The sequence below is a fragment of the Camelus dromedarius genome, chromosome 32 (genome assembly GCF_036321535.1).
Source record: "Camelus dromedarius isolate mCamDro1 chromosome 32, mCamDro1.pat, whole genome shotgun sequence".
Classification (NCBI taxonomy): domain Eukaryota; kingdom Metazoa; phylum Chordata; class Mammalia; order Artiodactyla; family Camelidae; genus Camelus; species Camelus dromedarius.
The window spans coordinates 13,827,012-13,850,158 of record NC_087467.1 but is presented as its reverse complement, the minus strand read 5'-3'; positions in this window follow the sequence as shown (position 1 = coordinate 13,850,158).

The following is a 23,147-nucleotide window of genomic DNA, read 5'->3' as shown; positions in this document are numbered from 1 at the left end:
GCCTCCCTTTCTTCCCTGGATGGTGCGGCAGAATGCAGGCTTGCTTGCCCAAGGGTGGATGGTGAAGAAGGGAAAGTTCACTTCCAGGGCACCCAGCCTTTATTCTCTCCTATTCCTTTCTGTTCTCTCAATGCCTACACACCCATACCACTTACTCTGACACTTGTTTTTGCTTCCCTTCTATCAACATTTCCTTAAGTTAAGTGTTCTTGCTTCTGTGGTATGGGCATGATTTTTTAGCTGGTATTTGAACAATCATTGAATTGAATAATTATATAATTTAATGTTTTTACCAAAAAGATCAAATAAAATCTTGATTTTTCTTGGCTGTTAATTACTTTTGGTAGGTCCATCTCCCTGTCTCTGCTTAACAACCCCAAACTTGGAGAACACTATGACCAAGGTCTATACAAAGAAAGGGATACAAGGCAAGGGGTAACCAGAATAAAGCTGCCTATGTGGTCTTCTGACCTTAAATTTTTACTGGCCTTTTATGGCTGTCACTTTTCCAGTCCTGAGCCAAGATTCAAATGGGAATTACCAGGAAGCATTCAGGGTTCAACTTTTTGACAGATTCCTTCTTCCCTGGTTAGGAATAAATGTAAGTGAGAATATGATCAGAAACCTCTCCTTAACTTGAAAATATTGCAGAATCCACTGCTAAAGCAATAGCTACCTAACGAAAATCCTTAGACTCTGTGGCCAAAGTTATTTTTTAATAATAGGATAGCCTTTGATTATCTTTTAGATGAGCCTTGGAGGCGTTTGTGCTGTGGCCAACACCACCTGCTCTACACCTGGATTAACACTTCTGGAGAAGTTGAAACTCAGTTATATAAGATCACGAGCAAGCCTGTTGGCTTAAAAAGGTGACTTCTTCAAAGAGGTCTTTAACTTATTTGATTTTGATTGGTTTAGGTCTTGGGGAACCATGACTCCAAAGTGCACTCCAGATATTGGGAATTATTCTGCTTATTATAATCATAATAACCTCCTTGGTGCTTTGTAGTCTCTTGAAAGCTTTAGATGCATGTTTGGAGCTGCTCACTATTAAGCAAAAGAGCCACCTAAGATTGGAACATCAGAAAAGGAATGAAGAAAAAAACCAATTTAAAGATTATAAACCTGAGGCCTTGATCTGTGAATATCACAGGGATTAAGCAAAAACACCTTGATGTGTGGATACCACACCAAGGATCAACAAAAGCTGTGAGAGTACAGAGCAGCAGAAAGGAGTGGTGTTAATGCCTTAAATTTTTATCTCTCAGTTAAGCTAAGAATATGATCAAAAGTGGGGAACTGTTATAAAAGAAACTATAGGCCCCAAATGAAGTCATTTGTGCTAAGCCCTATGTCAGCAAACAGAGACTTTACACCCAAAATAAATGCAGTTATAACCTCTTCCAGGAATGTAGTCTTAACTGGTTAGTCTGCAAATGTCTGATCAGCACCAATGAGGTAATCTGTCCCATAGCCTCCTTCCCATAGGTAGGTTCCTAAACCTGAAATAATCCACTCTTTTCCCTCTTCTGCCTATAAAAGCCTTCCATTTTGTACAACTTCTTGGAGCGCCTTTCTGCTTGCTGGCTGAGATGCTGCCTAATTCATAATTGGTCAGTTAAGCCAATTACTCTTTAAAAAATTTTTTGGCTCAATTTTTGTTATTTAACAGGGGACATATTCACTCACCTACTTAGTACTATGCATCTTCTATGTACTGGGGGGACCATGATAGGATTGAGACCCACCTTCTGAGAGTGGAGATTTTTGGGACACAGGGAAAATGGCGATTAATCAGAGGAATAGCTCATGGGAGAGAACTTAGCATTTTCTTCTCTGGAGGACACTCTCATCCGTTTTGAGACATGAGGTTGTCTTATTTTAGAAAACAGAAAAGGAGTAGGGACTGGGAAGGTACTTTTTAAAAAGAGGGAGGTTAAAGGAAAAGGCTCTAACATAAAGGATGTAATGAATGCATAGCCTATTGTCATTAAGGAGGGAGACTAAAATGGCAGGGGATTACTTTTTTAACACTTCTCCGGGAAGAAATAGTGTGGAGTAACTGAAAATCATGCAATTAGACGGAGCAGGAGTTTTGGCATATTGCTTGAAGCCTGCTGAGTTGTAAGGCATGTGACTGAAGGTCGAGGAGGGTATGCAAGTAGATATGGATTAATAAACACACTGGAGTGTCTTACTGAGAGAGTAATATTTGGATTATAAAGCACCTTTAAAAACTATTTGAGCCCGTGATTAATTGAAGCTCACAAATTTCAAGCAGTGAAATGTGTTTTACTGCAATTGCTGTTAAGAACTATCAGCTATCCGATTCCTTGATTTCCCTAGTGAATTTTATAATCTAAATTAAACAGAGAATGGTATAAATTTTCCCTATTTTGGGTAGCTGATTAAAACCAATATCATCTCAATATACTATTATATAGTAGTTGTATTTGACTCTATGGAACAATTTATTATGGATCTGATTACTTCCAGTATTTTTATGAATTGATCATAAGCCAATTTGAAAACTTACTGATCTAAAATAAGTTCAGTAATAACAGAATATACTGCCTGTAAGAATTATTAATGAAATAAATCAGGATACATGGAAATTAGCATCTCTCCCTGTATAAATTATGTTGTCATGAGACTGTAAATCACTGCCTGTAACTTATTGCTGGCTCCAGATGTAATCCTTGGTACTGGCTTTATTATCAGTTCATAACTATGCCTGAATAGGGAAAACTGTTTTCTGAACAGATTCTTCCTTAAAAAATTTTTAAAAAGAAAAAAAAAGAGCTAAAAACACAAGTATGAAGAGATTATTATTTATCTGTAATTGTAAAAAAAATCTAAAAATACCACTATTTTTATTAAAATAGCTTTACTTTCTGAAGAAGCATATATACCATTTTAGGTGTGATAGAAGTTTGTGATTGGAAATTTTCTCAAGTTTTTCAAGAAAAAATATCCTTGCACACAAATTTCAGAGGCAATTCATCGTAAAAGACTTGAAATGGAGAAAAAAGTGACAATATTTTTGTTCCCTATAACCACAACTGTCTTCTTGCATTACAGACAGAAACTAAACAGAGGGGAAACCAAAAAGTGCTTCAGGATATTTTTTTCATGAATTCACAAATCAGGAAACAAAACCTTGGGGGAAGCTGGGGCTGATTGCTTTGAGCCTCCTCCTCCTCTCTCTCTCACAGCCCTGCTGGATTCTTCTCAATGGGCCAGGACATGTGCCTTTCTCCATTGTGCAGGAGAGGCTGACACTTATTTCTCCTAAGTTTCCCAGTGACTTTTTGAGGGTCCAGGGAAGAATTTTTATTCTATGTGCAAGAGTCAGTTGGATTAACTTTATGAAGTGTCTGTGACAAACCACAGACCAGTGGGAAGTAGATAATTAGGGGCTATGGGTTTTGGTGGGTATGTGTTGCTTAATTCTCCCTTTGTCCCTTAGTTCAATCTCCATAAAGTCCAGGACCCCTCATTCTCTTGCTAGAACCCCCGAAGGGCTGCTGCTTCCCAACTCTAAACCACCTATGTGAATGTACAACAGACTGAACAATGGCTACCTTGACTTGCAGATTCACTGTACTTTATGCATTCTAGCCAGTTTCTTAATGGGAGTCAACGGTGTAACCTTTTAGGTCACATGGGCATTTTCAGAAGTCCAGGCTTCTTTCTAAGTGCTTAGCAGTGATCTCTGCTGCTGGTACCATTTCTGTGGGGGTTCTCCTTCTCAAGACATGATCCATGTGCTGTGTGACAACTACCATTTCTCTCGATGTGTGTGTCTCTCCAATCTTCTTACCACATCTGTGCATTACTATGTTTACTTTATCAGGAAATCTGAATTCATGCAGGTATGTGTGTTCAGTCAATGCATTTAAATAATAATATATTATCCCGAGGTGGGAGTAGAATGGGGTCAGTGATGGGAATACTGAAAACCGCCCAAAGAATGTGTTCTTAGATGGGAAGGAGGACAGGAAGGTGCCTGGAATCTGACTTTTAAGAGAACAGAACTCTCAGGAGGTTAGGAAGGCTGGCCAAGGAGGAGCAATCTATATGCATAATCACTTAAAAATAGCACAAGGTTGATTGGACAAAAGCCAACAGAGGGCTTTTGTGTTTAGGAGACAGGTGTAAAAAAAAAAATCATGAAAGGACTGTTTACAGAGGTGGAGGAAAACAGACATTGTTGTGAAAGTTGGGAGAGCAAAACACTTGGATCAAATAGAGGACTACAAAAGCCTTTAAAAGGGCACTTAAAAAGCTATACAATCAATGGTTATGTTGTCACAAATACACACCTACAACACGAACAAGACATTATGATGATCATAAAGACTTTTTATACCAAGGTTACTTGACTTAAATTGGAAGTTTGGAGACAGGATGAAATATGGGTTCAAAAATACTTAGCCAAGTTAGGTGACCCTAAAGGGCATTCTTATGATAGAGGTTGCATTGCTGTAGAAGATACATATGAAGACCTTGATAAAATTGTTTCATGGCATGTGTTATGGATTGAATGTTTGTGTTCTCCACATATTTATACATTGAAATCCTAACCCCCAATATGATAGTATTAGGAGATGGAGGCTTTGGGAGGTAATTATTTCATGAGACTGGAGCCCTCATAATGGGATTAGTGTCCTTATAACAAGAGGCACGAGAGCTTAGCCTGGTCTCTGTTCCCTCCACATAAGGACTCAGGGAGAAGATGATCATCTGCAAACTGGGAAGAGGGCTCCCTAATCTGCTGGCACCTTGATCTTGGACCTCTCAGCCTCTAGAACTGTGAGAAATAAATGTTGTTTAAGCCACCCAACCTATGGTAATTTATTATGGCAGCTCAAGCTAACTAAGACAGTTTGTGGGAGTAGAAACAAACCATGTCCTCAAATTTATGTATTTTATATAATGAAATCTTTAAGACATGTGGGAATGTCAACATCAGAAGTATACATTTTCTACAACAACTACATCTTTAAAAATCTGTGCGTATAAGTTGGCTCTAACCTTTTCATTTGGATCTTGTCATTGGGAAACCAGGAGATCATCTTATTTTGGAGATTGGCTTATCTGTGGATGTAGCTGATAGACCTGGCCTGTGGACACATTACGGATGCCAACTGCTGTTTTCTTAAACCTGCTGCACAGAATTTAGCAAGAAGCAGGTGCTCCGTGACTGTGGAATGCTGGCTGAAGCGTCTACCCCTGAAAACAGATTCTTTAGGCTGACTTGCACATTAAACCACCTGCTAGTTGAACACCTACCTCAGTTTTTCAGCAGTGAAACTGCAAGCCTGAGGAGGAGCCAGAACATTCTCTGCTCTGCATGAATGTGAGTGAAGCAGAGGGCAGGACATTATTACCAATGGGAAGCCTCTGTCTGCTCCACCATCCAGGCTGGGTAGATGGTGACTGATGGGAGTGAAACTCAAGTCTTCATATACTTTACTTCCTGATGATAGTCTGATATAGGCAGGGCAGGCCTCACCGAGAATGAGGAGGGGACTCTCATATGATTGAGGAGTGCCAACAAGCCTCTCAGACCTAAGGTATCTCCTGTGTTAGTTTGCCATCGTGCGTGATGTTTCCACCAAGAGGTGTCTCAGAGCCAGTTTGGGCCCCAGCCTCTCTTTTGCCCTTCATCCTTTTGACTTCTTTATTAAAAAGTCATATGTGATGGTCAAAGGGGGCTAGTTTGTCTACCGAGTCAGCTGAGTAGTGCCCCAGAGAAGGCCTACAGGAATGGGACAAGGAGCAAGTTAAGTTTGAGTGGAACCATAGTCTGGAAAGCTCTGGGAAGCTGAGGGCAGATGGAGGACCCTGGAACTTTTGGGGAAACAAAAGCATCTATTTGGAAGGCAGAATTCTAAGATGAATCCCAATGACCTTTACCCTTGTATTATTTCTTCCTCTTGAGTGTGGGCAGAATCTGAATAAGATGAGCTGTCACTCCCGTGATTATGTTGCATTGTATGGGAAAAGGGATTTTGCAGATGTAGTTAAGATTTTGAATCAGTTGACCCTAAGAGGGCAGTTATCCATGTGAATCTGATCACAGGAGCCCTTTCCACCTGGATCCAGAGGTCAGAAGTAGAGGAGTCAGGGATTCGAAGCATAATAAGGTTTGATGTACATTAATTGGCTTGATGTCGGAGGAGTGGGGCACATGACCAGGAATGTGTACAGCCTCTAGGAGCCAAGAGCTCTGCCCCACTGGCAGTTAGCAAGAGAGCAGGAACCTCAGTCCTGCAACCACAGGACCTGAATTCTGCTAACACCAAGAATGAGCTTGAAGATTTTCCCCTAGAGCCTCCAGACAAAGACTCAGCCTGGGGTGACACTTTGGTTGCAGGCTTGGCAGATCCAGGGCAGAGAACTCAGCCATGCCATGCTGGACTTCTGACCTAAAGAACTGCAGGTTCATATATGTGTCTTGTTTTAAGCCACAAAGTTTTTGGTAATTTGTGATGCAGCTATAGAAAATGAATATATTTTGCTAATGCCATAATTTTTCTGGATACACACATTGCTATTGTATTATTTTCCTCCCTTTCAGATAGAGCAGTCTGTGAGTAATGTGTAGATAAAATCCTTATGTATTGTGGCTAGGGAAACTGAGGGTTGTGGGGTGTCTTTTTTCCATTTCCCTTTCTTCACAGCAGCTATATATAGGCCATGATATAAAATATGAGTGAGTTTTTTTCTCTCATTTGGTTTTGCATGCCGTAGGGATACCAGTACTCCTGCTTATTACAGCAAAAGCCAAATGTAGGCACTAAATAGCACATTTTGAAGTTCCTCTTACTGTCCCCTTTCCAATATCTTGCTTTGCTTCCAAACATCACACTGCTCCTCATTCCAGCTCCATTGCCCTAGATTTGAGGCTATCCACATTTACCCTGAGAAAGGACCCCATCAGGACCACATCATCACTGTCGGAGCACAGCCAGTTGTGCTTTCTATTCCACTTATGACCACATGGGACTCTGGCATTTTCCAGCCAATCTGTCCTCTGGAGACTTCTCACTAGCCTCTTGAATCTGCAAGTTCTCCAGAAGCAGCAACAGAGCAGCAGTGGTTCCATTTTCTCTCCTTACTCCCAAGTGAAGGGGCACAGCCCATGGGCCTGGCAGCATAAGGACACTATTGAATCAGTGCTTTTGCTCAGGTTGTGGACCCCAAGCTGTGAGGCCTGGTGGTTAAGCAACTGCTCCAGGTCATCTCAGGAACTCATCCCCTGAATTCTATGCAATCCCAGGCTGGATATTCAATCCATGTTAATTAATGATGATGACAGATCTGGGATTCAACTTCCCCAAACTGTGGATTCCAGTGCTGGTGAACAGTAAAATCCATGTGTTGAGATTGACACACAAGTTGTCCATCAGTAAAGCCACTAAGATCAATGAAAAATATGGAGTTTTAGAAATTGCTTGATTCAACAGCTACTTTGGGTCATGGTTCAGTCTCTGGCTGAAACACTCAAACCTTACTCTTTCAGGAAAAAGAATAAGTCAGATTAACTGCTCTCCTGTGTTGGCAGACACCATCATCCACAACCCAGGATGCTGGTGGTTTTCTCTTCTGTGGCTCTCATTCAAGGCTATTGTCCTTCACCTGATAGTTCCTTAGATACATGCAGTGATTTTTGTGATATGATAAGAAACATATATGTGATCTGTCCATGGTCCTTGGCACAGAACTAAAATTTGTCATTTCCTGAGTGATAGGAGGTGACAAGAAAGTCTTTTATTATTCATAATAAGCCCCTTTTAACTACATCTGGGTTTATGCTAATGGGGTGACTCCTGCTGGGCCCGTAGGTAGCTACAGAATGGGGTTTGGTTGCCATAGACACTACCCATGTGATTAGAGGGTTGGACCATTCAGCCCCACCCCTCGACCTCCAAGGAGAGAAGAGGTGCTGGAGACTGAAGATGGTCAATGGTGTAATCAATCATGCCTAAGTAATGGATCTCAAAAAAGATTCTAAATAATGGAGTTCAGAGAGTCTCCAGGTTGGTAAATGCTTCATATGCTGGGAGGATGATGCACCCCAAACTCCACAAAGAGAATTTTCTGTGCTTGGGACCATTCTGGACTTTGCCCTATGTAGTTCTTCATGTCTCTGCTTATTTGTATCTTTTATAATATCCTTTATAATAAACCGATAATATGTAAAGTGTTTTCCTGAGTCCTGTGAGCTGTTGTAGGAAATTATCACAACAGTATCTTGATTTGTAGACAAGTTGGATAGAAGTATGGGTACCCTGGGGAACCACTTATTGTGATAGACATCTAAAGTGGAGGGCAGTCTTGTGGGACTGGGGGAGGGGTCTGTCCCACAGACCCATGGGACCTGTGTTAACTCTGAGCAGTTAGTCAGAAGCAAGTTAAATTGTAAAACACCTAGTTGGTATCTGCAGAGAACTGGAGAATTGGAGAACTGATTAGTGTGGAAAACCTACACATTTGGCGTCAGAAGTGTCGTGAGGAGAAACAGATCATATTGTATATACACACATATTTATAAATACAGACTTCTGTTGCATAAGCCTGTAGATTATACTGTTCAGGAGAAATGACATCTAAATACTCTCCACTTAATTATGTTCTTAAATCTACATCACATGGTACAAGTAATGATTAGAAGACTGTGAGATTTGTTCAGACAGGAAGGAGGCTTAACTCTTTTTGCTCAAGCATCAAGTGTTGGTTGATTGAGGCTGTGCTCTGCTAAGTGGTTCCACTTCAAGTTACGATCTGACTAGACTTGGCTTTTGTCTGTGAATTGGGCTCAATTTTGCTTCATGTGTATTCATCCTGGGGGCCAAGCAGGGAGGCAGCAGTGATCTAACAGGGGACGCTCTTCTCAGGCAGGGGGCAAGAAAGCAGTGGAAACAGATGCTACCTCTAAGGCCAGGCTCAGAATTGACATCCTATTGTGTCTGCCCACATTTTGTTGGATAAAGCAAGTCATGTGACTGAAGCCCCAAGCAGAGGTGTGCAGAAGCATACTCCTGCCTTGGAGGAGGAAGGCAGGGAGTAAATTTTTTTTGAGTGAAGGTAGATTTATTCAGAGAGATACATTGAAAGGCAAGAGAAAGGCCACAAGGTGTGGGGTTTGGGTGCTCAGATTAAAAGTAGGTACACACTCCACAGACAGAATGTAGGCCGTCTCTGAAGAGGGAGAGAGAGGGGCGTCCAGGGAGTAAATTTTTTTAAACAGCAATCTCATTCACCCCAGGAGGAAAGCTGAGTATATGTGAGCATTTATATCCCTGCTCTTTAAACATACCAGCACCCATGCAGTCTGGGAGGTCTCTGAGGAGCTGAAAGACTTAGTGCTTGGACAGTCCACATAAACAGACAAGTCAACAAACAGAATCTCGAACAGTATTCAGCTGTTCTAGCAGTAAAGCTTGTATTGTATAAATTTATTCTGTTCTTTATTCTGGCCTCTCCTCATTAATTCGGGTCACTCTCTGTTAAAAAGTGAGACAAGAGAGTATTTCAAAGAAAAATGTTCTCTACGAAATATTTAAACATGGTTAAAACTACTAGCAAGATGGAGTTGAATGTTTTATGTGATACTGGTGCTCAAATCTTGGTTCCGTTTGGGTAGTATGGGGAGAACAGTGGTGGTGAAACCTATGCCCTGTGGTTATTACTCAGTCACCTGGAGGAATTTTAGGTGGATTTTGTCCCTACACCCAAAGTCAAACACCCATGCAAGATGTTGGATTATCTCAGTTTGTTCAATGAGAGGAATGGAAGTTAACTCTGTTACCAAACTCAAGTTCAGCTACTCGAAAGCCAATACTCGAGAGATGAGTGTGGGTTGGAAAGGAAAAGTTGCTTTATTCAGGAGGCTGGCAACCTGGGGAGAAGGCAGACTTGTGTCCGAAAAGCAACTCTGAGGATTCTGCTCAGACCATGAAACTTTTAAAGGGAAGATCATTTGAGGAGGATCAGAGTCTTTGTTATCTTCCACTGTGTGTAGACTGTCTTCTGATTGGTTGGTGGTGGAGTAATGGGGTGGTGTTCCAGAAATCTGATGCTCAGCCTGAAGTCACCATCCTCCACCTGGGTGGGGGCCTTAATTCCTGTAGAATAACTCAAAGGTATTGTTATGTGTATTCCTTGAAGAGGAATCAGGACCCTACCCCAAGGCTGCACTATTGTTTCCTGACTGTTCCTCCCTTTTCTTTGCACTCTCTCCCTTCCCTGATTAGCAATTGTTTGAATCTGCCCTTTGGAACTCTGGGAAGGTCAAGGAGGCTGAATGAAGACTATTTCCTACAAATAAGAAATGAGGGGGGAGGTGGGTAGCACAGAAAGGGTTTGTACATGGCAGGGCCCCATGGTGTCCTGCTGTTTTAACTCTAAGGAAAGGATTGAGGAAGGGGGTGTGTGTATTAACATTTGAGGATCTACCACGGGCTTGAGACTCTGGCTCAGAGAGGTAAAGTAATTTACCTAAGGTGTCATGATTAGAAAGAGGTGAGCCAGGATTCAAATTTCAAAAGCCTACATAATGGTGCTTCTTTCTATACTTCAGTGACTGGAAGCTCTCTACTTACAGAGCAGGTTGTATAGACAGCTCACGTTTGTAACAATGACCTTATACTGACCTTCAGGCTCTTCAGAACATCTACCAGCAATCTCTTGTCTTGACAGCTCTTTGAAGTTTCCTCCTTAATCTGCTCCTGGCTGGTTTCTTCAACTCATTCTCAGATGACACAGTATTCACTTTTAATCATCCTGATTATCTTTTTGCAGATGAACCCTAGCCTTTCTTAGGTAGAAAGGAACCAAAAGCCAGAAGAATTCTCAAAAAGGGAAGCAAGCCCATCTGCTTTATGTTGGTTCCACCAGGACTGGGGAGTGTTGACCCCACCCTTGTCCATTATGCTGCATGGAAACCCCTGGGGGCAGGGGCTGCATGTGTCCATGAGCTATTGGACTCCAGCCCTGGTTTAGATGCTCAAGTTGAAACCATCGAGGCTGACATCACTTGCTTCTCTATGGCTATTTATTAGCCAGATATTTATTACACCACTTAAAGAAGAGACACTGAGAAGGGAGGGTAAGCTGAGAGAAGACCTGAAGTGATCAAATTCCCCACCTTATTTCCTCTCCCTCTAATGAGTATGTGATGGGAGATTGTGACCAATTAGTCCCGGAACATCTCAAGAAGATGGACTGTACTGTTTGCACTGTTAAATAGTCATGGTGCGGATTAAATGATTAGGTCCCATTAGGTGTGGATTTATGAATAAATACGCAAAATACACAACACAAAGACAATTGAAAAGAAGGAAAATAGCATGTATGCAGTGAGGAAATGGATTTGCTCTCTCTCACACACTCAGAAAAATCTCTGTGGCTTCATGTGCATTATAAAACAATATCTTACCTTGTTTTGGGAAGAGCCTTTCCCATTTCTCTGAGTGTTTCAGCCAAATCCACACCTTTTCTTGGTGCTTTTACCCTTGAGCATGTGACTCTTGAGCATCTAGTCTTGAAGAAGTTGATCTCGTCCTATGTGTAGCAGTCGACACTTGGAAAGGGGATTTTGGCAAAGCTCTGTGTTATAGGTCAAATTTGTGCCTCTGTCTCTAGTTCATATGTTTAAGCCCTAACCCTCAGTACTTAAGAATGTCATAAAATCTTTAGGGGGTATGAAGTTAAAATGAGGTCATTAGGTTGGGCTTTAATCCAATATGACGGGTGTCCTTATAAGAAGAGGAGAGCAGGACACACACACATGTAGAGAAAAGATGACGTGAGGACACAGGGAGAAGATGACCACCCACAAGCTGAGGAGTGAGGCCTGGAACAGATAGATCGTCCCTCACAGCCACCAGAGGGACCGGCCCTGCCAACACCTCAATTTCAGACGTCTAGCCTCCAGAACTGTGAGACAACACATTTCTGTTGTTTAAACCTCCCAGTTTATGGTATTTGTTAGAGCAGTCCAAGAGAATGAGTATACCCCACTCAGAAATACATACGTGTGCCAGGTAAGAGGCAGGAAAAGGGAGAGAGGGATCCGTGTGGGAGAGTTTGATTATCTCACACTCTGTGTGGATATGATAGTGGCTCAGCTTGGGAGTGGAGTCTGGATAATTGATAATGTCTCCTGCATGAGTCATTGCACTGAGTGTTAAGTTTATTTCAAATATATAAAAATACCAATGATCAGCTCAAACTTAAAAATGAATCTAAAATGAGGTCATTTTCATTGTTTAAATTTTTTTTTCATTTGGAATATTGCAGTCCACAAAAGCATGGTGGAGATGCCAAAGGAAAAAATGTTTTTTCTTGGTGAGAATTGCAATTTATCTGGCCCTCCCGCACCCGGTGGATGCCCCCACCCCCACCCCACCCCAGTTCTTTCACAGGCTGGCTGCCTAAAGGGAGCCCTAGGCCCTCTGAAAGCAGCCACCGTGAATTCCTTTGGGTGGGGATTTGGTCCGGCTGTTTTCATTCTGCTTTCTATTAAGATGAACTGCCAGTATGTGTTATGTCCAGACAACCACCTCATGGAAACCCAGAAAAAGCTGCAGAATAGAATGGAGGTAATCTCCTTGAAGTGGCTTGTCGGGGCTTCTGAGGTCAGTGTGGAGGAGCTGGACTCCACGGCGCCCCCGAGATCTGAGTGGGGTTGCGGGAGTGCCAGGGCGCCTGCCCCTGCCTGCCTCTGCGCACACTTGGAAATCACAAAAAGCTTTTCTGTGCACAGCAGCCTGTGAATTGGCTTTCATCATTGCGCCAAAGACCCGGCACTCTTAGCTAATAAAGGACATGAACATCAATCCCGAGGGAGAAGACTCCAGTTCCAGAATGTCCCTTTGTCCAGAAACAGCTGTGTGGAATTCAAGACTATACAAGGATGTAAAGATCACAGGATCTCTTTCTTTCATTGTCTACTTGTTCTCTGGGCACCACACTGCGCTTCTGCCATCCGCTGAGCTGCCCACCACAGTGAAGACGTGAGGCCGTAGGTTAAAGATTTATTCTTTTCTCCGGAGTCTCCAATTGGTCGTTAACCCTCTCCTTACCTTTCTGTGATTAAAAATTTTTTTATTAATATTTTTTGGAAGTATATATACACCAAAGAGTATATAAATCACATACGGATAATTTAAAGAGCAATAAGTCAAACAGCACCCATGCACCCATCTCTAATTTCAAAAATAAATGCTTTCTTCTTTCAGGGATATTATAGTAACGTTAGTGAAATCTTGTGTCTCTTTGGGATACTATCTTTTGACATGGCTGCATTATCTAGTCAAGGCTCTGAGGATATTAGGGACTGAGAATAATTAATGTGGGTGTTGGGATATGGCCTCCCACTGGTGTACCAAATATTAGCAAACAAAGAAATCACTGCTGCAAATCTCTCTGTTAGTTGCATGAATACATGTAGCCCAATTAAAAAAAAATCTCTGTAAGAATGTAACTCTGTAGATTAAGATTCATCCATCCACCCATCTATCCAATATTTAATTTATTTGTAATTCATTAATCAAATGTCTATTGCATGCCTGCTATCTACTAGGCACTCAATAAATGGACGCAGCAGGAGTGTGGTGAGGATGGGAAAAAGGGCCAGGAGCAGAGCTGTCTTTCAACCTGCTTTCTTCCCCCAAGTCAAAGATCCTTGGCACTTTTCTCATGGACATGAGAAATTATGACTTTGTCTTCTTGGGCAGATTATAAGTCTCATACTACAAAGTCTGCTATATCACTTCTTGGCTCTAACCAATTAGGAAGGTTTGTCTTAGAGTCTCAGCTCCTTAACCTCCTCTCCTGCATACTCTTCAATGTAGTACAGCCTGAAAAGGACCTTCACCCACACTGTGCCTAGATGTATCCTGGTGCTGTCTCTGAGGGCAGCACAAAGCCATGGTGGAGGAGGAGATCCACTTCCAGCTGGGCCTGATCAGGGAATTGTATGAACACAGGTGACTCTATGGGTGACAGTTCTGGGGAATGAGATAACCAGCAGATCTTCTGCCCGTGGAAGCTGGTGATGGGACTGGGTACAGGCTGTGGGGCAGGAGAGTGGGAGTGGGCTGGATAGAATGAGCTCAGGTTTCCCTAGTTTACTGGTCCTCTTTGAGGGAAAAAAGGATGGGACCATGTGCATTGATGTATGTATTGTGTATCGGGCCCAGTGCTAGGTGTGATCTAATTTCACCTTCACAAAATCTCCCTAGGTAGCTCTTCCTATTTTCAGAAGACGAAACACATTCTGAGAAGTTAAAGTCGTGCCCAAGGCTTCACAGCCCAGAAGTGATGGGCCTGTTGTTTAAACCCACTCCTCGTTCACAGTACTCATTTAGGGGTTGACAGCCCTTATAGCACTGTCCCAGAAAGTGCTAGGCCAAGTCGTCCTGTTCAACACGATGCGTGGCTGCCTCAGAGGTGCCTGCTGCCCCCGGGAGTACTCATGATTCTCCGCTGCTTAGGCCCGGGGCAGGGAGCAGGCTAGTTCGGGACAGAACGGCAGACTGGTCAAGTCCTCCATTTTCTCCCCTTTGAGGGGTCTGTTGCCCTCGAAGAGTGGGGAGTCTATGAACTTGAGATGGGGCCCCAGCTCTCTAGCCAACTCTGAGATGTCAGGCAAGACTCCGTGCCCTAATCTGTAAAGATGGGATCAGTGGGGTCTCCCATACATGAGAAGCAGTGGTTCTAGCTGTAAAGCCCGGCGCGCAGAGCAGAGACTCACCACGTGGGATGGGGCTCACTTTCTCCTACCTTCATCCCCCTCTGCATTGCTTCACGATCTTGTCCCTCCCTTCCCACATTAGCGTTTCTGCCCATGCCTGCCTCTTCGTGTCTCTCCCTGAGCTTGCTTATTCTTCCTAAGGCATCTGTGTCAGTTTAAAGTGGAATGGGTAGCTCCCTTCAGGAACATCATTACATTTTAAAAGGAATATTCTAGAAATAATAACAGACCAAAGAATGACCCTCTCATAGTGACATTTATGGCAGAATGGTTTAGTGAAGAAGACATTTGTGGGCAAATGGACCTTTACTGGTTCCTGAGGTCTTGGTGATGAGCCCTGATGCTGAGCCAGTACAGGACCCATCCTGTCCTCTGTCCTTGGCTCCACGTGTGAGAATGTTGATGAAAGTTGGAGAAACATATAACCAAGGAACCATTTAAAATCTGGAGCCCATTTACCCTGCTCTTATAGTCTCTCTGTTATTGTATTTACTGTATGGTGTGTATGTATTGTGTGTATCTGTCATTGTATTAGCAGAAGGCATCAGGCAGTGATTCAGCTGAAATCATCAAAGTAGAGGATTGCCAAAATGGGAGCTCATCTCTTGGTAAAATGTCATGTACTGAACGGGTGCTGATCTTGTAGCTAACTGCTCACTTTACCCCCACCTGAATGGTTATTAGGGCCAAATTGCAGTGCATGATCCTTTAGCAATTACTGTGTTTGGGCACGTAATGACAGATCTCCAAAAGTGTACATCTGAGTATGAGACCAACCAATCTTTAAACCCATGGACTCCAGATCAATTTCTTTTAACTAGTAAGCAGATAATGAGCTGTGTGTGTGTGTGTGTGTTTGTGTGTGATCATGAAAGAAACACAAATGCGTGGAATTGCTTTGGGGAATTAATCACATATGCACAAGCATGCGCACGCGCACAAACACACACACACATACACACACACAAAATGCTGTTAAAGGTTACAATCTGACTTTTCATGATAGAGAGTCTTAAAATTGACTGGGACTTTAGTGATTATCTAATCTAAATTCTTCACTTTATAGTAAAGAGACTGAGGTTCAGAGAGGGGAAGGGGAGCCTGACTTTGCTCAACTGGTTATGAAAGAGTCAGGGTAAGAAGTCAGATCTTCTTATTCCTTGCCCAGTGGCAGTCAAGTTTGGAGTTTGTCCTTTCTCTCGTCCTTCCCTCCTCCCTGGCTCCCTCCCTCCCAAGTTCAGATTCAGTTTTCTCGCATTCTTCTACTAGCCACACGCCTGACTCCCTCAGTTTCTTCAGGTCTCTACTCAGCTGTCACCAGATGAGTCAGGTCTCTCCTGAGCACCCAATGCAGAGTTGCACCCCGACTGCTCCATGGCACTTACTCCCATCTTACTTTATTGCCTGACTGCTCCAACTAGAATGGAAGTGTTATGGGAGGAAGGGCTTTGTTTTATTCACTGCAAAATATGTAACACCTGCAGCAGTGCCTGGTGCACAGTAGGTGCTCAGTACACATCTGTTGAATGACAGGATGAACATCTACTAGTGAGAGGCAGAGGCTGCAGAAACGAGAGTGAGCAAAACGTGTCTTCGCCTGCCCTCGTGGAGCACTCAGCTTCGTGGAGGAGGAACCTCATATCTGGGGTAAATTCTACGAAAGGCATTCTAGGGGGCCACCTGCGTGCAAAACAAAGGGTCTCGACTTGGTCTGAGAGGCTTATGACAATTGTGGGTAGGGACCACTCTTACACTATGTATCATCATTTCTGAATATGGCTTATAGAATATGTTCACCCCCAGAATTGTCAAATGAACTCGATGTGGTTGCTATGGGGTTTAGTGTCTGAATGGGTTGTGCCTGGTTAAGAGTTTAGTGTCGGGCTAATCCGCTAGATAAGATTGTGTAGAGATACAGATCATTGTGCCTATCTTAAGCATGGGAATCTGCATGCCGTCTGCGGAATGATATTTGAATGAATTTATTCTGAAGGGAAGGTGGCACCATATTGATGTCTCCCTGGGGAAATTCATAGTTGGGAAAGCAGACCAGTCAGCTCCCAGAGTGGCCACATGATGTCGCTGTTGCTTAAAAATGTAGAGGAACAAAAACCCATCTTTTGTGAGGACCAGTTTATGAAGTTTTTCAGAAGGGTGGGAAACTGTTCCAAGAAAAGGAACACTTATACGTAAAAGACATTTCAAAACATAAAAACACCTGGCCTATCTGCCAAGGTCACTTATATTTATTTATTTATATTTATATTATTATTATTTTTAACTTTATGCAACAATATCAAATCTATCTCAGTCATACCGAGTGATTTATTCCGAAGACAGAGCACCCGTATGTCTGATACCTTACATGTCCTTGAAACATTATAAAACCCAGAAGAATAAAGGTGATGTGCTGTGAATGGAGGCATACGATCACTTCGGCTTTCTGTACCTGAGGTCACCTCTAAAAATAGCCACCTATTAACATGGGTTACATTTCTCTGCATTTCCCAAATGAACGTGGTTTATTTAAAATTTGTCCATTGTCTATTTTTGTTAACTTTCTCATTATTCTTTCTTTGTGTCTCTTATTTGTATCATTTCTTTTATCATTTCATTTATTTATTTATTTTTAAGTTCATTCATTCCTCAAACATTTACTGGGCGTCCCTGTTGTGTGTGAGACCTTGTTCCAGGTATCACAGAAGACAGAAAGTAGGTGAGCATATCATCTCCATATTCCAGGCTCTTACAATCTTGTAAGGTGGCAGGACCAGCTCACAAAAAATAATAACCTGGATGGTTCATGCATGTCTTCCTATGCCTCAGACCTTGTGCTGAGCTCTTTACCTGTATCAAATTTAAATCTCATGAAGCCTATTGTTAACCTGATTTTACAGGTGGGAAAACTGAGGTGTAGGGAGGTTCAATATGCCTAAAGCTAAATGTGCTGGAGCTGAGATTTGAATCCTGGTACATTTCATCACAGAGTCCAAGCTATGCTTTACAGACTTTTAGTAATATTAGGGAAGATGAGGTAGATATTTTAAAAAGCAGAGATTCAAAGTACTATGGGAATTCCTGTCTGGAGAGGTTCCGTAAAAGAAGTGGCATTTGAGATTGGCTTTGAAGGATGAATAAAATTTCCCCAGTGAGAGGAGAAGGGAAGGTCAACCAAACACAGGTTGAGTTTCTACTCCTGATATGTTTATAAGATAAACTGGCAGATAGTCTTGGTTCCACAGATAGACTCAGAGATCCAGGCTGAAGGGCCTCTGTCTGTAGCTGCGTCCTCTGGAACATGAGAAGAAGAGAGACTTTTGCATGAGGGTTTTATTCTGTGTGCCTGGATATGATTCATATCACTGCTCATGTTTCATTGTCCAGAACTAGCTATGTGGTCCTGGTTAACCACAAGAGGTCTGGGAAATACAGAGAAGAGATGGAATATTGGTGAATATTCTCTCTTCCCTATTATTGTGCTGCCTCCCTGGAAGTAGGGGAGACATGCATTGTTATCCAGATTTTACCACTGGAGAGACTTGGATACAGAAAGATGAATGGACTCCCTCAAGATTACATGGTCACCTTGGTCACAGCTACCAAGAGTGGGTGGAATACTGACATGACTTTAAGAGCCCCTTCTCTCCTTTCCCGTGCCTTTCTTTCCTCCCAGGATTGGTTGAAAGAGGTAGGAATTCTATAATTTCAAATGGGTTTCTTTGGCATAATCCTGGTGTTCTTTGAAAATTAAAATAGCCTTAGAGAAATGCCCTATTCATCCTGAACCACAGGTTCAAGTCTCTTTTGGAATATGGTGGGTTGTGGGTGGAGTTTCCTAGTACAAATAAAGAAACAAATAGCAAGCAAATAAGATTTAAAAATGACACTCATTTTCATCTCAAGCTTGATGTTTCTCAACCTTTTCCAGTGGAAGATCAATTCATAGGAGGGCAGATTTCTCTCACCTACCAGGTGTACCTCTGTACAAGCCTATCAACAGTGCTTTGAAAAACAGTCTAACGACTGACCCATTGTTGTCTGCGGTGCATGGAGCATTTGCTTGTTTCAAGTGACATCCTAGGTAACTCTCTTCCAAACAGCAAAGTGCTTACCCATGTGAAAAAAAAAAAATTAAAGAAACAGCCAGATTTGGTTACTGTCGGAGCCACATGATTCAGAGATATCCTTGATAATGACAGTTGCACAGCTGGATAATTAATCAAAGTATGAGGAGAATATAGAGCACTCTAATGCACACAGCTCCATCCAGTCTCCACGGGATCAGGCCATCATCTGTTTATTCTCCTTTGGAATGGCTTGAGATTGTTCAATTATTCAATAGCTTCCCTCCTTGCTGTGATGGGATGTATGGTTTTTAATTGGCACCAGGGTCTTTCGGTTCCTGTGAACTTTGCTAGTTACTCTTGTGATTCCAGTCCCTGGAAGCCTGAATGTTTATCTTCATCATAGAGTTGGGCCCAAACAATGCACCTGGAGGCACTGATCAGCTTTTAAAAAAGCGGTTCTTGCCAAGCAATTGGTGGCAAGATCATGACAAAAATCTGATTTCAGTCTTGCACTTTTCCTTCTAATCTGCGTTTTTCTTGGCATAGAATATAGGATTAAAAAATAATTATATTTAACATGAATTTTCTCTGCCATTATGGTTAATTAATTTTGTAAATGTTATCTTTTCCTAAGGAGAAATTTTTAGATTTTAAGTAAACTGCTGCATAAATATTTGCCCATGATGGTATTTCTTGAAAGGGCTTCCTGAAAAAGTAATTCAATATTTCTAATACATAAAAACGATGTTTTTTCCAAACTTTGGAGAGGGATTATTATGACTGTCTGTTCAGAGACATTTATTAAGAAGTAGATTACCACCTATTTTAGGGCCTTTGAATACAAAGTTACAATGAAATCTCATTAAGTGGATTGCTTTCACTGTTCACTCTCTAAATTTTTGCCCTCTTTAGTGGAATTTTTCTCCTTGAGATGCAAATCCTTCTAACTTTCTGTATTAACTCAAAATGTTCTTTCCAGCTCAGTCCCTGTATCACTCTGTCAGACTATATTCCTAACACTTTCATGCTAATACTTTGCATTGCCTCTCTGCCTGATCATTTCAAGAGTAATAACTTATCACAAGTCCAACAACTTGCTCTGGTGTTCAATGCCCTCTTTAACCTGAACTCACAAATGACCCTGCCTTTTTTTCTTGCTACCTCTTGACAAACACCTTTTCAGTTTATCTCCTTTACCTCTTTGTAAGTGCCTTGTCATCAACGTGAGGTTCCCAGAACAGCAGCATCAGTGCCACCTGGGAGCTCGTTAGCATCCAGAATCTCAGGAACCACCCAGCCCAGCTGATGAGAAGCTGCAATTGGACAATTCCTGGGTGATTCCCGAGAACACTCTCTTTTGAGAAGCCCTGCCTCACCACCTGTGGCCACATTCTAGCCTCCATGCCTTTGCTGATACCATTCCCTCTGCCTGAAATACCATCCCTCCTCCCTCTACTTGGGTCAATTTTTATTCCTCTTTTGGGGCTAGTTGGTTGAAATTTCTTACTTTAGAGTTAGTTTTTGAAAGATAAGACAAAAATCACACAGAGTCAAAAGTATCCTTCAAAACATGTTAAGTTGCCCACTAGACGTAGCACAGGTGTCTTAGGGTATCTTCATGCTGTCTGTCAACACATCTGCCTATGGTCACAGTTCCCTCCCTGTCAGACACATTGCTTTTCTTTGGTTGAATACCAGATATACTGAGTGGCTTGTGCTTAGAGGTCACATTGTACAGAGAATATGTCTCCCCCAGCTCCAAGTGTATATACTTGACTTTGCACAAGTTAAAAGAAACATGTAAGAAGTAACTCCCCTGCAGTCAGTTATGATTGATGTTCCCACTTGTGTTTTTATTGCCGTGTTGAGTTGGATCTGGTCTGAGCAAACGTGAGCTCTTGGGACTATTTAGAAAAATATGTTTTGGGTTCTTCTGAGTTAATTGTGAATCATTTTCTTTGCATTAAGGAAAGAAATACAAATATTCAATGCATTAAAAAAAACAAGAAAAATGTTTTCTAATTTACCATGAAGCTTATTTGGAATGGGAAAGAATCTATATATAGTAGGGAAACAAAACAAGAAGAAAGAGAAGGAAAAAGAGGAGAAAATAGAGGAGGGGGAAAAGAAAAAAATAAAAACTCCACATAAAGTTGAAAGAGTAGAATAAAGACATTTTAGATAGGTTAATGTTGCCTGTTATGGAGTGAATTTTGTCCACTCAAAAGTCCTATGTTGAAGTTCTAACTCCAAATGTGACTATGTTTAGAAACAGAACTCTTAAGGAGGTAATTAAGTTTAAATCAAGTCATAAGAGAGGGGCCCTAATCCAATAGGACTAGTGTCCTTATAAGAAGAGGAAGAGACCACAGATTAATCAATACCTTTCTCCCTCTCTCTCCCCACCCCACCTCCCTGTCTTCATCTCACAGAGGAAAGGCCATGCGAGGAAACAACAAGAAGTTCTCAGCAGCCACCTGCAAGCCAGGAAGAGAGGTCTCAGTAGAAATCAACCCTGCTGGCACCTTGATCTTGGACTTCCAGCCTACAGAACCGTAAGAAAATACATTTCTGTTGTTTAAGCCATTCAGTGTGTGGTATTTTGTTATGGCAGTCCGGAGCTGCCTTAAGACATCACTTAACCGAGATCTCTGTCCTGAAGACAGAATGGATTGATGTTTTAACCCGAGGTCTCATTATTTTGGCTGTGATAAAGGTACAACTGCAGTATTATAATTTATCATGCAGCTACTGGTCTGTCTATCTCAGCAGTTGCTTCCTGCTTGATAACATTTGTGAGCTGAATAGAGTACAATTAGTTATTTATTCTTATAACTGTTTTGATTCTAATTAGCTGCCATCTCCAAATACTTACCAATGCACTGAGGGTTTTCAAGTGGATTGAACTACCTAAGTCCTGAAAAAAGGTGATACTGAAACTGAAATCCATAGTTTGCTCTGGTAATGATGTTATTGTAGCAGAAGTATGGTGGGAACCTTAAATAGTTGTAGTTTTACTTCTTTAGCTAATAAAACATTCTTCTGGTAAATTAGAGCAGTACAGGTGGGAAGTCCCCTCCCATAATATAGCCTTCCCAATGAGGTATTAAGTTCAAAGCTTACATTCCCTTTCTCCTTTAATAAAGGAAAAAAAGACCATAGGAGGCAAAATTCGAAGTGCTAAAACTGAAATATAAGATAAGCGGAGAATGTGAACACTAATGTGTCCCTCCTCTAATGAGGAGTTGCGTCTGGCATTCAGGATTAACGATGAGAAGTGGCCGTCTAAGGAACTTTTGTGAGCTTACGTTTGGCGTGTGTACCTGTTAATGTCGTGTATCTCACAATATTCTGCGTCTGATATCCATGGTTCTCAAAGGGCTGCACAAACATTTCATTAGTGTTATTTGATGGTGATGTTAGGATGCTGTAGGGAATTTATAGAGTGGGAGGTCTTGGATTCATTCTCTCTAAATTATATCTTGTTTCTTGGTTTGAAATGTGTCCAGGTAGCCATACTGCAAGGGGAAAATCACTTAAAGTGTATAAATGAATATATTTGTTAAGTGTAACATTTCACTACCCTCTGCTTCTGGCATTAAAAAATTGAAGGCTCCAGACTTTAGTATTTTCAAAAGTATCAGTCTTTTTGGGGCCACATGATGGAGTGGAGTGAGCTTTTTGTAAATCAGAAAGTTGATGTTTTAATTCCATTTCTACTTCTGACTACTTGTGTGTGATGGTTAATTTTATGCATTAACTTTGATGGGCCACAGTGCCCAGTTATGTGGTCAGACATTATTCTGGATGTATCTATAAGGGTGTTTTTGGATGAGATTAGCATTTAAATCAGTGGACTTTGAGTGAAGCAGGTTTCCCACTGTAATGTGGATGGGCCTCATCTAATCAGGTAAAGGCCTGAATAGCACAGAAGACTAACTTCTCCAAGCAAGAGGGAATTCTGTCAGCAGGCAGCCTTCAGACTGGAACTGTAGCATTGACTCTTCTCTGGCTTTCCAGACTGCCAGCCCACCAAGCAGATTTTGAACCTTCCAACCTCCATAATCACATGCGCCAGTTCTTTAAAATCAGTCTCTTTCTCTCTATATACATATCCGAGTAGTTCTGTTTTTGTGGAGAGTCTTGACTAATACACTATGTAATTCTGGTCTCATCCTTTCTCCTCTCTGAGGCTCAAGTGTGCAATCTGTAAAGAGAGGAAGTAGAACCCCATAACCTCTGAGGTCTTCTAGAGAGAAAAATTGCAGGATTAAAAACCTGCTGATTTTGAAACGTAAAACTTTTATAAA